We start from the raw sequence: 14,260 nt of genomic DNA, 5'->3' as shown, positions 1-14,260 counted from the left end.
ACTTTAGAAAAAATGTGACAAATGAAAATAAAGTTTTTCATTAAAATGCTAACTTTTACCAAATTTCTAAAATTTAAAAATTACTCTGTGTCTGTTTTTAGTACCTCAGTATATCTTTGATAACTATGAAATAAGTTCTTTAAAAATTCTGGTATTTCTAGAACTGTAGTTACCAAGCAGAAAGACTTAAGGAAAATTAAGAATGAAGAAGTTGTAAAAATATATATTAACTATATGTTACATATGTTATAGACTATAAGCTCCATGAGGACAGACATCTGGAATAAGATAATAACACTGTATCCCCTGTGATCAACAAAGTGACCTGATCAAAAAAAACACATGTAATTGTGTTAACAAATGAATAAAGGTATAAACAAATTAGGAATAAATGACTCTCAAAATAAATCAGAGTTTAAGCACTGAAACCTTTTACAGTGATTAATGCTCTACTGAATTACTATCTTCAGTTTGGAAAACTAGGCAACATCATTGACTGCTGAAGTAGGTTATCATACCAGTTTTATTTCAGTTTGTGTCTGTATAAAATATTCAGTATTTGGTATCTTGAAATGCAAAGTCTTGTATTTGCATTCTGGCAATTTTATTTTCACAAGTCTTGGCAAAATATTTTTGTAACTTCCAGCCCCCCCCCCTTTTTTCCCCAGCCCTTTTATAAACAGGGAGGTGATTGGCTGGCCACTGTTTAGCTGACCAGACATTCTCTGCAAGGAACAAAAGTGGGATGAGAGTTCCCAAATAACCAGAAGTTTGCTTAGTAACTATGGAATCAGATTGATAGAAGTGTATTTATTTCTAAAGTTCTGATAACATTACCTAGGCTAGCCAGTTGCAGTGTCTCCATAACTGGTGCATACCTACCACCACAGAGGTGGTAAAAGTCACAGAGCGGCTCACTCTGTGACTTTAACTTCCATAAATCTCCTTTTCTTTAGCTTCTAATACCAAACAATACACTAGGATCATTGGGTACCTTATACACTTCTTAATCATAATTTACCATAATTTCCCCAGTGTCAAAAATAAGTAAATGAACATCCAAAGTTACAAAAAATATTGTACTCTGGTTGTTTCCATCTGAAAATTTGTTTAGTTATAGTCTTATACATCTGTCCTAAAAATATCATCCAAGATTTAGGTGAGAGAGACTTTAGATTTAGAGTGTTTCTATCTCATATTTTCAGGTTTTATACTCAAAAGTATGTTCTGAAGTGATGCTAGTGTGATCTGAATCTAAGATTACAACCAACTCAAGTTCTTTGTGAATGGAAACCTAAAATGCCAGATTAATAAAGGTTAACCCTTAAATGTCTAAAGAAGCCAACATCTTAAATCATATTTTAAGAGAGAGATAGGTTACTATGCAATTATTCAGGGTTTGAATCAGCATCTGAAGGCTCTTTACCATTACCCAAAAGCTTCTACCTCCTTCTGATGTCAGCCAAGAAGTTATTATTCCCCACAGAGAAATATGTTCAGCCATTTGGTTATTAAATTAAAATATATTATTCTATTTATCTGATATATTGCCAGTTTGATCTTTAAATTTGCTATGATAAGGAGTAAAATAAGGAGCATTGCTGGTAATTTATAATATTTTGTGATTTGGCATCAAATAGCAAAATGATCTGTCTTGAGGAGATTGACAGATGATAAACATTAACTTTTAGTCAGTTACTAATTAATGAAGCACAAAAGCACATTGATGAAGTACACAGTGGTGATCAGAGTACATTTTAGAATATTATTGAATAACAAATGCTATAATAAAGAATAAATACATTTAAACTTTATAAAAATTGTCATCTATCTGCACAAAAGTGATGTTTGTTATTTATATACAAGGATTACTAAATATTTGGAGGGAATAGAGTAAAACAAGCCTCAGAACATTTTAAATTCTAAAATTTGTTAGCCTCGTTGGAATTGAAAGTTCTCTATGTTACTTAAAGGAACAACATAATTTAATGTCTAGAATAACATTTTTACTCTAGTGTTACATGACTTTATAGATGGTACAAAGATCTTTGTATGGTATAACAAGAAAATTCTAAAACTATTAGTTCTGTAACTACTTTAAACTTAAATTATCTAAACCTCTGACAGTTACCACAGGAAACATTTAAAAGTAATCCTAGAAAGTGCAAAATGTGTCACGTTTGATATATGTTAAAAGAAAAGCTTCATTTCTTCTTAAACTAATTGACAATAAAGAGTTACCTGTCTATCTGTCTTTGTCTAACATTTTCCAGCTGGATAAATTCAATTATTACTAAACTTGACAAAAAGCAATGATATTATTAATGAAATTAACACATGATGTTAAATTTTTACCACAATATTCCAGTGATTTTTAATTAAGTACATGTAGTTAGAGATAAGAGTTCATAGGTGAGAATGTGAATTATTCGAGTTTGTTATTCTTATTTTTGATAGAATAGCAACCTATCATTTGCACATTTCAAAAGTTAAATATTATCATGTTTCTAGATTATTACCTACAATTTAAGAATACCTCTGTCCCTCTCAGGAAACTCATTTGTTACACTTAACAGGGCCATTACATTTATATGTGTCAAACATTGAGTGTCAAAGGTCAAAGAGTCCTCTAAAACCTTGACAGCATTTAGGTGGGTAGGTAGGTGGATGGGTTGGTAGATAGACAGACAGACAGACATGAACATGGATACTATGACATTAAGTGAATTACAAAATTATTATAATCTTTATGCTATTTAGACACACTAAAAGGTATATTAAAACACTATATATTTAAAAATAGCACATATATTTAAGATGAGGGTTTTAAATAGAATGGAAAAGTTCCGTTTGGTTCAGTTCAACAAACAACTATGAATTGTATCTTATGTGTTTGGCCCTATATCAGGTCCCAGATATTCATATGTCAAGTTCCTGCTTCAAGGACTGAAGCTGTCAAAAAGGTAAAATGATTAATTGCAGTAATATTCACTGGGAGCCCAGGAGAGGAATCATTTACTTAACCCAAAGGGAAATGGGAACATTTTCAGGAAGCAACAACACTTAAGATTACAAGATAAGCAAGGACTTGCCAGGTAAGAGAGGGGCAAGAGAGATGCAGGGAGAGGAAAGCATAAGAAAATTCAAAACAGAAGCAAGCAACATGGTCATAGAGAAGAACACCAGGTAGTTGTCTTATAACCAAACATGAGGCTGGTAATGAAACGCAAAGCATAGGGAAGAGTTACTTATGTTAGCCCATCTCCAGGTCAAAGAGACCATTATATGGGATTCTGAGGAATTTTAACTTAAATATGGAGGTGATGGGGTGCTCTAAGAAGTTATATTTAAAAGAAGGATCTTTGAGAGAGATACCACTGGGTAAGAAGCATAGTATCCATGTTCATGTCTGTCTGTCTAAGATTAGAAGAAAGGCTGAAGGTGGAGAGATTGAAGATCCCTGAAATAATGTGTGAGACATGATAAGGGTCTGACCCACAGCAGTGCCAGTAGAGATGGAAAGAATGTATATGAATCAAAGGCACAGGAAATGGTGCTTAAAAACCCATAGGGGGAGTGATGAAGTAAGAGGTTACTTTGATTCTTTGGTTAGGGAATGCAGAAGAAAAAGCTGATCTAGAAAAGAGAAGGAAATCATTCTGGAAGGTAGCTATGCTCACCACTATATCAACAATGCTAGAAGGAAATCATCCTAAGGAATTCCTGAGAAAATATTACCAATTAAACTGGCAAACAAGATGGCTGCAACACTGAAGCAAATATTCAGAAAATACCCAAATATAAACAATACACACTTCACATTATTTGAATTTTTGAAGTAAAATAAGTAAAATTTTGCGAGTAAAAACATCTTTAAAAATGCACTGTTAAGAGCCAACTCATGGGATCCCTGGGTGGCGCAGCGGTTTGGCGCCTGCCCTTGGCCCAGGGCACGATCCCGGAGATCCGGGATCGAATCCCACGTCGGGCTCCCGGTGCATGGAGCCTGCTTCTCCCTCTGCCTGTGTCTCTGCCTCTCTCTCTCTCACTGTGTGCCTATCATGAATAAAAAAAAAAAAAAAAAAAAAAAAAAAAAAAAAAAAAAAGAGCCAACTCATATTAAGAGCGCAAGAGCAAAAGTGAGACACAGATGATTTGATGGAAAATAAAGAGAAAAGGAAAAAGGCATTTTTCAAGTGCTCGAAGCTGTGATCATCATTTCATAAATTCGACTAACATTGACACAGCATCTTAGAATGCAGAATCTGGTCAGGTGTCAGGAAAAGACATGACCTATAGGAAAACATCTGAGGTGTTTATATTAGCAGTCACAGGCAACAAGAGCAAGAAGCATGCCTGCCATGAAATAGAGCTTCAAATGCATTACACCTGCCTTTATTTTCTTACTTCTGAAGCAGCTTGCAGGAAGACATTGACTAACTTTTGAATGAGAAATGGGTAAAATTGGTGTTCCTCTACAGGTAGAAAAATATCAAACCAAGGCTGCTTTCCTGAATCTGATGAAAGAAGAACAGAAAAGTCAGACAAACATGGTGGTGATGGGAGGGGGGTGGGTGGGCTGGTATTTATTAGAGAGTGATACAGGTTTAAGTAGCATTAGAATATTTTGCAATACATTATACCTGTCTGTTAGAATAGAGAACTTCAAGTGGAAGAAAAAGGGAAAAGGGTCTCTGTGAGTGCTACCTGCTACAAGAACAGCGCATTCAGCTTGACAAAGTGGATTCAGAGATCCATTCACCTCAACAGACTCCAATTGCTTGCTCGGCATTGCATAGCAGGGGGCTTCATTAGCACCATTCAAACGCTGGAGTTACTCTCCTCTTGAAGAACAGACGTGGATAACAATTCTTATTAATGATCCTTCCTGTGAACAGGGTCTACTTTCAGGTCTCCACAGAACTTTAAAGCTTTTAAAAGGGACAAAAAAGTCATCTAGTCTGTTGCCTTCACTGTTAAATTTGCCAGACGCTTCACAGAATATTGAACATTAGAGGAGAGTGCAAAAACACATATATTTTATTTGTTAATCATATTTGCATTTTTCAACCAGTAGTTTGACTTACTGGCCATGCAGCTTTTATGAAGTTTTTAATTTTGAGTGAATATTTAAAAACAAACATTATCATTACATCCTATAAAGTGTAAATCCTTTATTTCATTTTCCCTAACAGAAAGCTAAAATACCAGACTAATATAACAAAAAGCTAAATACAAGACTGATTCGATCAAGGACCCTTTGTAAAAGGATTCACTTTACATGACTAAAATAGGTAGACCCATTTTTTACAATTTTGTATTTCTGTCTATGGGTGCATGTGATTATTTACAGATTTTATATAGTTACACTTCAGTATCCAGACTAAAACATTGTTTTACTATCAAACTTCTAGAATTGAGATCCTTTCTTTAATTGTTTTTACATGCTTAGGTTCTAACCTTATAATGGTGAAAGCTTTTTCTTTGCATAACTTTCTTTAACATATGGAAAATTTCAAATATAAATGAGAGAAATGGAGTAAGGAATTAAAAATATAGTAATTTTAAAATATGGTCTGATAGACATAAAACTATTACAAGTGATTAACTCTTAAATGTTATAATATATTGGAGTTTAATCCCGAATTGTGAGCCTCATTGTCTTTGCATCTTAAAGGGATTGTCATTTTTGGAAGACATCACTAAAAAGTTGCGTAAATCTTACTAATTGATAGATTGATAGTGGCAAAGAACATAAAAACTAGAATTTGTATAGAAATATTCCTAGAAGTAAGAATGTCTAAAAATGTTCAAAACAGGGTCTTTTCAGAGTCAGCATGAAATGATCTTTCCTTAACATAGGTGTATAATGAATGGGTTTTCGAACTGTATTCCAGAACGTAATACAGCTTAAGAGGTAGATTGTGGTGTTCCCTATAGCCTAGAAGATAAAGATGGCCAGAATGTGAAACAAAAAATGTACACAGATATAAAACTGTTGTAATTTAGGTGTTTTAGGTTTTTTTTTTTTTTTTTTTTTTTTTTTTTAGGAAACCAGCCATTTTCTAGCATGTTTTTCATAGCAAATGCTCTGACCTTTTATATGTTAATGTGTCTTTTTCAACCATCAAGTTGGTTAAGGATCAGGACAGGAACACTAATACTTTCAAAAGATTCATAACTATCCAGGATCTGAAAAAAATGAGAGGGAACACTATTACTCCTGGGGTATAGATGACAAAATCTATAAACTCAAAAGAGTATCCAGCATCTCCAGTGTTTGTGGAAAATTATTAATTATATTAATTAATTATATGAAGTTCCTTAGCAAAGATGAGAAGTGAGGTCTACCATGCCACAAGAAATGGTTGAAGAAGCTAGTTTTGCCACAGTAAGAGGTACAATCATGGTCCCATCTTCTCCAGTCTGTGTTACAAAATCTGGAGCAATTTGCAAGGTGCAATACTGGGAGTTCATTAAAATTTAGAAATCTTTTAATTGACTTGAAAATTTAGCACCTTTCCTTTGTTTATTAATAAAATACCTATATATATTTAGAAAAGTAAATTATAGACAAAATATTTCAAATATGAAGGTCTCTTTATGCACCTGGTTACATCAAGTCATAATGGAGAGATAATTCTGTTTCCTCAACCACATTATAATCTAATTTTCTACTTCTTGAAGAAGCTTGGGCAATCTACATGAAACCCAACAGAACTGAGGAAACTTGAAATGAACATTATCAAGCAAGTATTCTATATTATTCTTTCTTTTTTGTCCATGAAAGAGTATTGTTGAGTCTAACAGTTTACTGTGTTTTTTATTTTTCTATAAAACTTAATAATGTTAAGAAAATCAGTATTAGCAACAAGGCTTTCCATTTCAAGAAACAATAGATCAGATTATCATTTAGTTCTGAGGTCATTTTTCTAAATCAGCAAATTTTTTACCATATAAGAACGTTGATACAAGAACTGTTTGCACTTTCTGATACTTTGCCATACAATTGTAGTACCTAAAAATGGATAGAAAGTTTTAGTGCAATGTCATTAAATTGAATGTTTGGGTTTTCTTGCAAAATAAACCACAAATCTATGAAGTGGCTAGTATTTTGCTTAAAAATAAATTTAAGTTTTCCAAAAGACTAAGTCATCATCATCATATTAAGTTATTACAGGCCTTCATTGTAATGGTTTATATTCAATTTCCTGTTACTATAAGCATATGAAGATTTGTCTTCTTGACTGACAAGTAACAGACAACATATAAATGTTCTATTAAAAAAGATAAAAAGAAGGAAATGAACTAACTGAAATAATTTTAAATTATTAATGTGCCTTTGATGTTTAATACATTTCTTAAAAAATCCCTTTCACACATTACTCAGGTGACAATTTTAAAACTGCACAGGAGAGTAATTTTTCCTATATAATAATAGAAATACACAGGAATAAACATAAGAACACTAGGTGAATCTCAAATTTACATCTTCAAAGCTTGAACATTTTTCCTGAGCTTCAGATATATATCTATCCAATTTTCTACAGTAATCTTCACTTTTCATGCATTAAACTCATTACCTGTCTTCCCACCTCCACCATCCCATCTTCCTCTTGTGCTTCTAACTTTAAGGGTTGATACCACCATTCACTCAATGAAAGAAGCTAGATGCCAAGGTTTCTCCCTCTTTTTCACTCTAAGTATTGAAATTGATTCTACTCTCAAAATCCCTTTAAATTTGTCTAGGCTGGAGATGCCTGGGTGGCTCAATTGGTTAAGTGTCTACCTTTGGCTCAGGTTATGGTCTCAGGGTGCTGAGATTGAGCCCTATATTAGGCTCTCTACTCAGCAGAGTGTCTGCTTCTCTCTCTGCTCCTCCCCCCACTCATGTGCACGCTCTCTCTCTCTCTCTCTCTCTCAAATAAATAAATAAAATCTTTAAAAAATTTTTTCTAGGCCCTTGCATCCCCAAAACACCTATCTTATTAGTGCAGGATCTCTACTTTTCACTAGAATTTCTATTATATCTTGTCTTTCTGCATCCAATATTAATCATTTCTAACCCATCCCCTTTCCTAAAATATATGTCACAATGTCATGCCCTTGTTTTTAATCCATTAATGACTCCAGGTTCAAACTCCTTTTTATGAGTAGCATATAGCACCAATGTGATTTGGCCTCTGCCCACCATTTTAATCTCATCTTTCACATTTACATTTTGTTCTAACAATATTTAATGCCTGGTAGGGCTCTTTTACAATTAAGATTTCTTCATTTTCTCTATAAACATGATTTTCAACATTTCTAGATCTTTCTGAAACTTCTCTTATACACTCTCGAAGTTCAAGGACCAAAACTTGATGTCTGAATACCTAGAAGCTAGCATGAACTTAGCACATAGTACATTTTAATAAAAGCAAAATCTTAAAAATGTTTAAATTTCTTCAAGAAATTATTGAATTTGTTAAAGGTTAGGCAACATAAAATTATTCTTAACATTAATAATCATTTCATTTTTAAGTGTGTCTTTATTTCATAGCTATAGATAGGCATTCTCTACATGGTGGTAGTACTATAAACAGAATAGCTATGAAGACTCTAACATAAAAAATGATAAATATAGTTTGAATTACTGAAATAAAAGGACAGACTATTTTGTTCATTGCTTTAAGAGATGTTTAAGAATGGATATAGGATGTTCTGATTAATTAAGTTATCATTGGAAACAACTTATGCTAAATGTGTAGTTTAAAATGATCTACGTGGTATTTGTTCAATTCATGTAACTATGTCATTCACTGATTTAGTACTAGTAGCTTAATTTAATAAGGTCCCCATTTGGGGGTTCCAAAACAGATTTTTGTGGCAACACCATGGTAAAGGTAAGGAAAAACAGCTGGAATGAATGTGAGAGGGTGAAATGCCTCAAACAACCAGAGGCTATGGAAAGGGTCTAAGTTACAGGTATCATTTTTTTTAATAAACAGAGCAATATGAATAATTTATCAGCTGTGTTTTAAAGTTATAATTCTACAAACTGAACAAATAGCTGAAAGATTACCTATATTACTATGTTTTAGAATTTATCTGTTAGTAATCTTTTCCGTGTTTAAAACTCTGAAATTTTCTAGATACAAAATACAAATATTTGCCCTTTATAAATTTCAGTTAAGATTTATAATATGTTAGGGCCATAGGACACAATAATTTATCAAGATATACATAATTATATTTTTTTCATCATGGTAAGTATACTCTGATCCTCATCATCTATTTCACCCATCCCCCAAGGTATAATTTAAATTGAAGAAATATTTTGAACTGACAGCATTATGGTTGGACTTTTTTGTCACCCTGTGGTAGTTTTGTATAAACAGACTGTACTCACGGAGGTTACCAATTCAAACATGCTTTGTGAACTATATAGCCTGTAGCCATTCTCACTAGCTGGGCAGTTAACCTGCAAGACTCATCTTCTTGAGCTATAAAGTATTCAGATATTATACCCTGAAGTGGGAGAGAACTTTTGAATCTTAAAAAAAAAAAAAAAAAAGTCACTAGAGGCACCTGGATAGTCCACTTGGTTGAGCATCTGATTTTTTAGTTTCATCTGACTCTTGGTTTCGGCTCAAATAGTGATCTCAGGGTCATGAGATTGAGCCCCAGGTCAGGCTCCAAACTCATTGCTCATCACTGCATCTGCTGAAGATAGATCTCCCTCTTCTTCTGCCTCTCCCCCTGCACTCCTGTGTGTGTGTATGTGTGTTCTCTCTCTCTAATAAATAAATAAATCTTTAAAAAATGTCTAAAATAACCACTAATCTTATGCTATCTAGGAATCAAATTATTACATTTCATTTTTATCAATTTGATTTAAAAAATCATTTCAAGATTAGGCAAAAAACTATTAATAAAATTCAATAGATCTTATAATATAGTGAGAGAAATAATATGAGATTATCTTATTGTAAACTAGGATCTTCTTGATCAATCAGTCATTCTAACCTTTCCATCCCAGTATAGCCCTTTAAAGTTTTTAAAGGACATATATCAATAGAGAATTTTAGTTTTAATAATATGCTGGTTTTTTTAATGTGTACATTTTTATTTCAAATATTAGCCAATTGTCCACTAATAAACTATCTTAAGATTTCAAATAACAGATTACTATAGCTAAGAAGCATTTGTGTTGTATGTACTATTTCTATGTAATCCCTACAAATAGAAATCTGAATGTATGATGTATTTCATTACATTCATCACTATAGACATCATATGTTATGGAGATGATTACATTAAATGCTTTCATTTGCAAGAAAAAAAAAAGAAAAGAGTGGGGCTGGTATTAAATGTTTCAAAAGCAGTCCCTTTTAATCTTGTTCGGACTATTTCCTTGTCATGGACAAGAGTCATAACTCAAACTAGTTCTGACAATGTTGTCACTTCCAAAAATTATTTGTTAGGATAAAATCATAAAAATAAAAATGCTTACAAATACTTACTGATTTAACAGAGCCTATATTTTTACCTCATTAAGAATGGAAACTTTGGTATATTTTAGAAAGGGTGAATGGTATGAGTTGCATGAATGAAATTAATATAACATGTATAGCAATAAACATATGATCATTATTTGGTTGTCCTCAAACAGAGTCTTTACACTTCCGAAAAATCTTTCACATTAACAAATAAAAGTCAGGAAATTTTATTTTAAAGTCCACAAAAGGCTATTTATTAATGAGTTAAATTAAAAAAAAAAAAAAAGAAGAGCTCCCTTTAGCCATGTTTTCTCCAATACACTAAAACACATGCTAGCTGGACTCATTACCATTAAAATATATTTCTTAGCTGCCAATAAATCCTTATAGTGAAGACATCAGTGAACAATGCTGATGGATGAGTTGTTGAAATGGCCAAGTTCCTTCTTCCGAGAATATATCACTTTGCTAGCTATACAATATCCTTTCCATATCCTCTGACACCCATGTGCAGTTAATTTTCTTTTTTTTTCTTTCTTTCTTCCTTTCTGTATTTTTTTTTTTCTTTACTATCTACCTTCTGATACTTTCTCTTTGGATAGAAGATATTACCTTGACCAACTAATGAGCAAAAAAATTCTATGATTATTTTTTCCCTAAAACTTTTTGGCCTCTCCATTTTTGTTTTTGTTGTTTTACATATAGTAGAAAAATAATTTCCTGGAAAACCGAACTTAAACCTAAGTTTCCTTTTTAATCTCACCATAGTTTCCTAATTTTCTGTTCTAGTCATAGTATGTTCCCATTGCAGTTGAAAGGCTCCAAGATGAGTTACCCAACCATATCTCCTAAAGTTGACTTCAAAGGCTAATAAAAAACAAACTCTAATAAAGCATAAATTACTAACATGGTAAAAAAATATTTTTAACATCTTGTTAATAGTTTCTATAAAATATCTCATTTTTAAAAATTCAGAGAAATTCAGATTTTCTAACAAACTTTTCTCTTGAAAAGTCTACTTGAGTTCCTTTTTAAAAAGTAATCAAGGGATCATAATGAGGAACAAATTTAGAGAAAAAAACATTAGGGGAAACCCATCTCCTTGCTTACAAAAGGCGAATCCTCAGACAAGATGGTGGCATTTCTTTTTTATTTCAGTTACCTGAAAAAAATGCCAACATCTACATCTACTCTTCATTTTGTTTTCAACAAAATATCTGTATTTTTGTTCTTCCATAAAGATTTAGTAATGCATAAACCATTACACAAGCATTTGAGGAAAAAATGCAACATGGTTTCCTATTTTCTATTAGTGCTAGCGAAGGGCAAAATAGTTAATAAGAATTTGGAAAAATACTACAACACAACTTTTATCTCCAATAGTATCTGTAATATTTAAAGAAAATAGCCAACCAGTGTCAAACATTTGAGAAAATATTAAATAGTATATCATATTTCTGTCTTGAATCAGTATAACTAATTGTTCTCAAAACTAGGTATATATTATTTATGTGCTGACAAGTTGGTATGTGTTTCACTGCAGCTGAAAGAAGCCTGTTTTGTTTTGTTTTGTTTTACTTCATTCTGTTTCAGGGAAAGATTATTATTAGTAAAAAATATATATATATAGAAATAGAGCAGTCAATTTATGTATCAATATAGTATATTGGGTTTTTCTTTTAAAACATACTCTATTTTATGGGGCATATACCATACTAATATTTGAAATGACAGAATAAAATATAGAAACAATGTCCTAATTTGCTAAAATGAAGAGGTATTAATCTGCCATTAAATAAAATATGAAATAACATTTAATAAATATGAATATGCCTCTTTTGTGTTTTCATTGGAGTTACAGTTTCATATTATCTTTTTAAAAATTTAAGTATTACTTATAGTATTGCTCTCAGAAATTGAGGTTCTGGCTATTTATATAATTAGTCATTGGTGCCTAAACAAAGAACTTTTCAATAAAAATGAACATTGCACTCATTGCAGTACAGTGCCTCCTCCAACCAAAATGTAAGCAGACTGAATCAAAGAGAATAACCTATGTTCCTTTTCTCCACATATAAAAAAACTGATTTTCAATGATTATTAGGAATCATCTATTAATTCCTGCAAATGAATTTTACTACAATACATTGAACAATATGCCATCCTATGCACACAGTACCCTTTCTAAAACATATCTAGCACAGAAAACAACTTAAAACTGAATATTAAAAATTTGTATTTTCAAAGTCCCCTATTTTCCACTTTTCTCTTGGTTCTTGCCTTAATCTCCAATGGCTATAACTTAATATCTTTTTGTTTCCCTGTCTTTTCAGTCCATGACCTCAAGCACCTTTCAATCAGAGAATGGTTCTGTATAATGAAGAATTTGGGGCCAATTGTCAAAAATAACTCTTTCTTCCTACCATACTTGGCCATTAAAAATGTAATGCTATGCATGAAAGTAAGATACATTTGCCTGTCTGTGATGATGCTAAAAAATAACTTGAGGGACACAATATAGGAGGAAGAATCACATTATCTAAACTATAAAGTTGAAAGACTTAGAGAAAGTTCTGGATAGTATCAAGTATGATTTAAAAATTCTATATAGTATTTGTTCTCTTTAAAAGTACTTTGGGATCCCTGGGTGGCGCAGCGGTTTAGCGCCTGCCTTTGGCCCAGGGTGCGATCCTGGAGACCCAGGATCGAATCCCACGTCAGGCTCCCGGTGCATGGAGCCTGCTTCTCCCTCTGCCTGTGTCTCTGCCTCTCTCTCTCTCTGTGTGACTATCATAAATAAAAAATAAAAAAAATAAAAAAAAATAAAAGTATTTTAAGAGAGAAGGCAAGTTTTTATATTATAAATTATATTTAATGATACAATTTAAAAGAAGCTCAAAAGGCAGATGGTGTTAGAAATTTAAGTAGGAGATACTCCCTTCATTCCATAATACATATTTCATAACTAAAGAATATCTTTAATGACTCTTTATGATGTAGAGGAGGGAAAAGAACATATTTAAAAGTTGTTTAGTGGAATTATTTAGTTCTTTTAATTAAAAGTTCCATTAATAGAGGTAGCTTTAGGTGGAGCTTGATTCACACCTCACATATCATAGCATCTATGTCTGAGCTAGACTTCTTACAGTATCAGATCCATTTTCAGCTGGCTTCCATCATCATAGCAAAATGGCTGCAGATGTTCCAAGTTTTACATCTGAGCACCATGAAAAGAGGAAAACTGGAAGGCTTCTTTCTTGCTAGTCCCCCACTTCCATCCCAACATTTAGAGATCTGGCTCTGATTGGGCTAGAAATGAGATATGATAAGTAGTTTACTTCAATCAAGATTAATTTAGCCTTGGGAGAGAGATCAACAGTACATGGCTTAAAAAGGTGGTTTACTAAAGAACAATTAGGGTCTTTAAATAGAAGGAAGGAAAAAGGTTGTCAGACATCTGATAACAGATGTTCAAAAAAGCAGATGCCATACAATATATATTAGTTATGATAAATATAGCAAATATGATTACTAATTGAAAAAAGCTATAGAGTTTCTCAACAAAATTAGTCTTCATTTATAAAACTAGGTGGCACTCTTACATTTAAATGCAAAATGCTAAAAAAAAAAAAGGTAACTCAAATTAGCAGAAATCTTATTAAGCAAAACAGAAAGACATCCACAAAGGAAATGATAGGCTTACTTAATTACATGAAATTAGTTTAAATGGAAAAAAAAGAAAAACGTTAGGTTTGGAGATATATTTGCAAAACCCTTGC

At 32.3% G+C, this 14,260-nt stretch overlaps 1 protein-coding gene and 2 long non-coding RNA genes across 12 annotated transcripts in view; 1 reads left to right on the top strand and 2 right to left on the bottom strand.

Annotated features, from left to right (window-relative positions):
* Positions 1-6,758, top strand: part of LOC112656657 (uncharacterized) — a 33,335-nt gene extending 26,577 nt beyond the window's left edge. The window contains exons 4-5 of the long non-coding RNA XR_007409013.1: positions 2,909-2,963; positions 6,688-6,758. This is a non-coding gene — a long non-coding RNA (uncharacterized LOC112656657). The remainder of the gene's footprint in view (positions 1-2,908; positions 2,964-6,687) is intronic.
* The window catches only part of SPAG16 (sperm associated antigen 16), a 916,366-nt gene that overhangs the window by 683,884 nt on the left and 218,222 nt on the right, over positions 1-14,260 (bottom strand). The gene's annotated exons all lie outside the window — the stretch shown is intronic.
* Positions 1-14,260, bottom strand: part of LOC125754521 (uncharacterized) — an 80,046-nt gene that overhangs the window by 14,476 nt on the left and 51,310 nt on the right. The window contains exon 2 of the long non-coding RNA XR_007409014.1: positions 6,097-6,192. This is a non-coding gene — a long non-coding RNA (uncharacterized LOC125754521). The remainder of the gene's footprint in view (positions 1-6,096; positions 6,193-14,260) is intronic.

Source organism: Canis lupus, chromosome 37 (genome assembly GCF_003254725.2).
Source record: "Canis lupus dingo isolate Sandy chromosome 37, ASM325472v2, whole genome shotgun sequence".
Taxonomy (NCBI): domain Eukaryota; kingdom Metazoa; phylum Chordata; class Mammalia; order Carnivora; family Canidae; genus Canis; species Canis lupus.
Note: the sequence above shows the minus strand (reverse complement) of the source record. Positions and strands in the feature narration are given on the sequence as shown.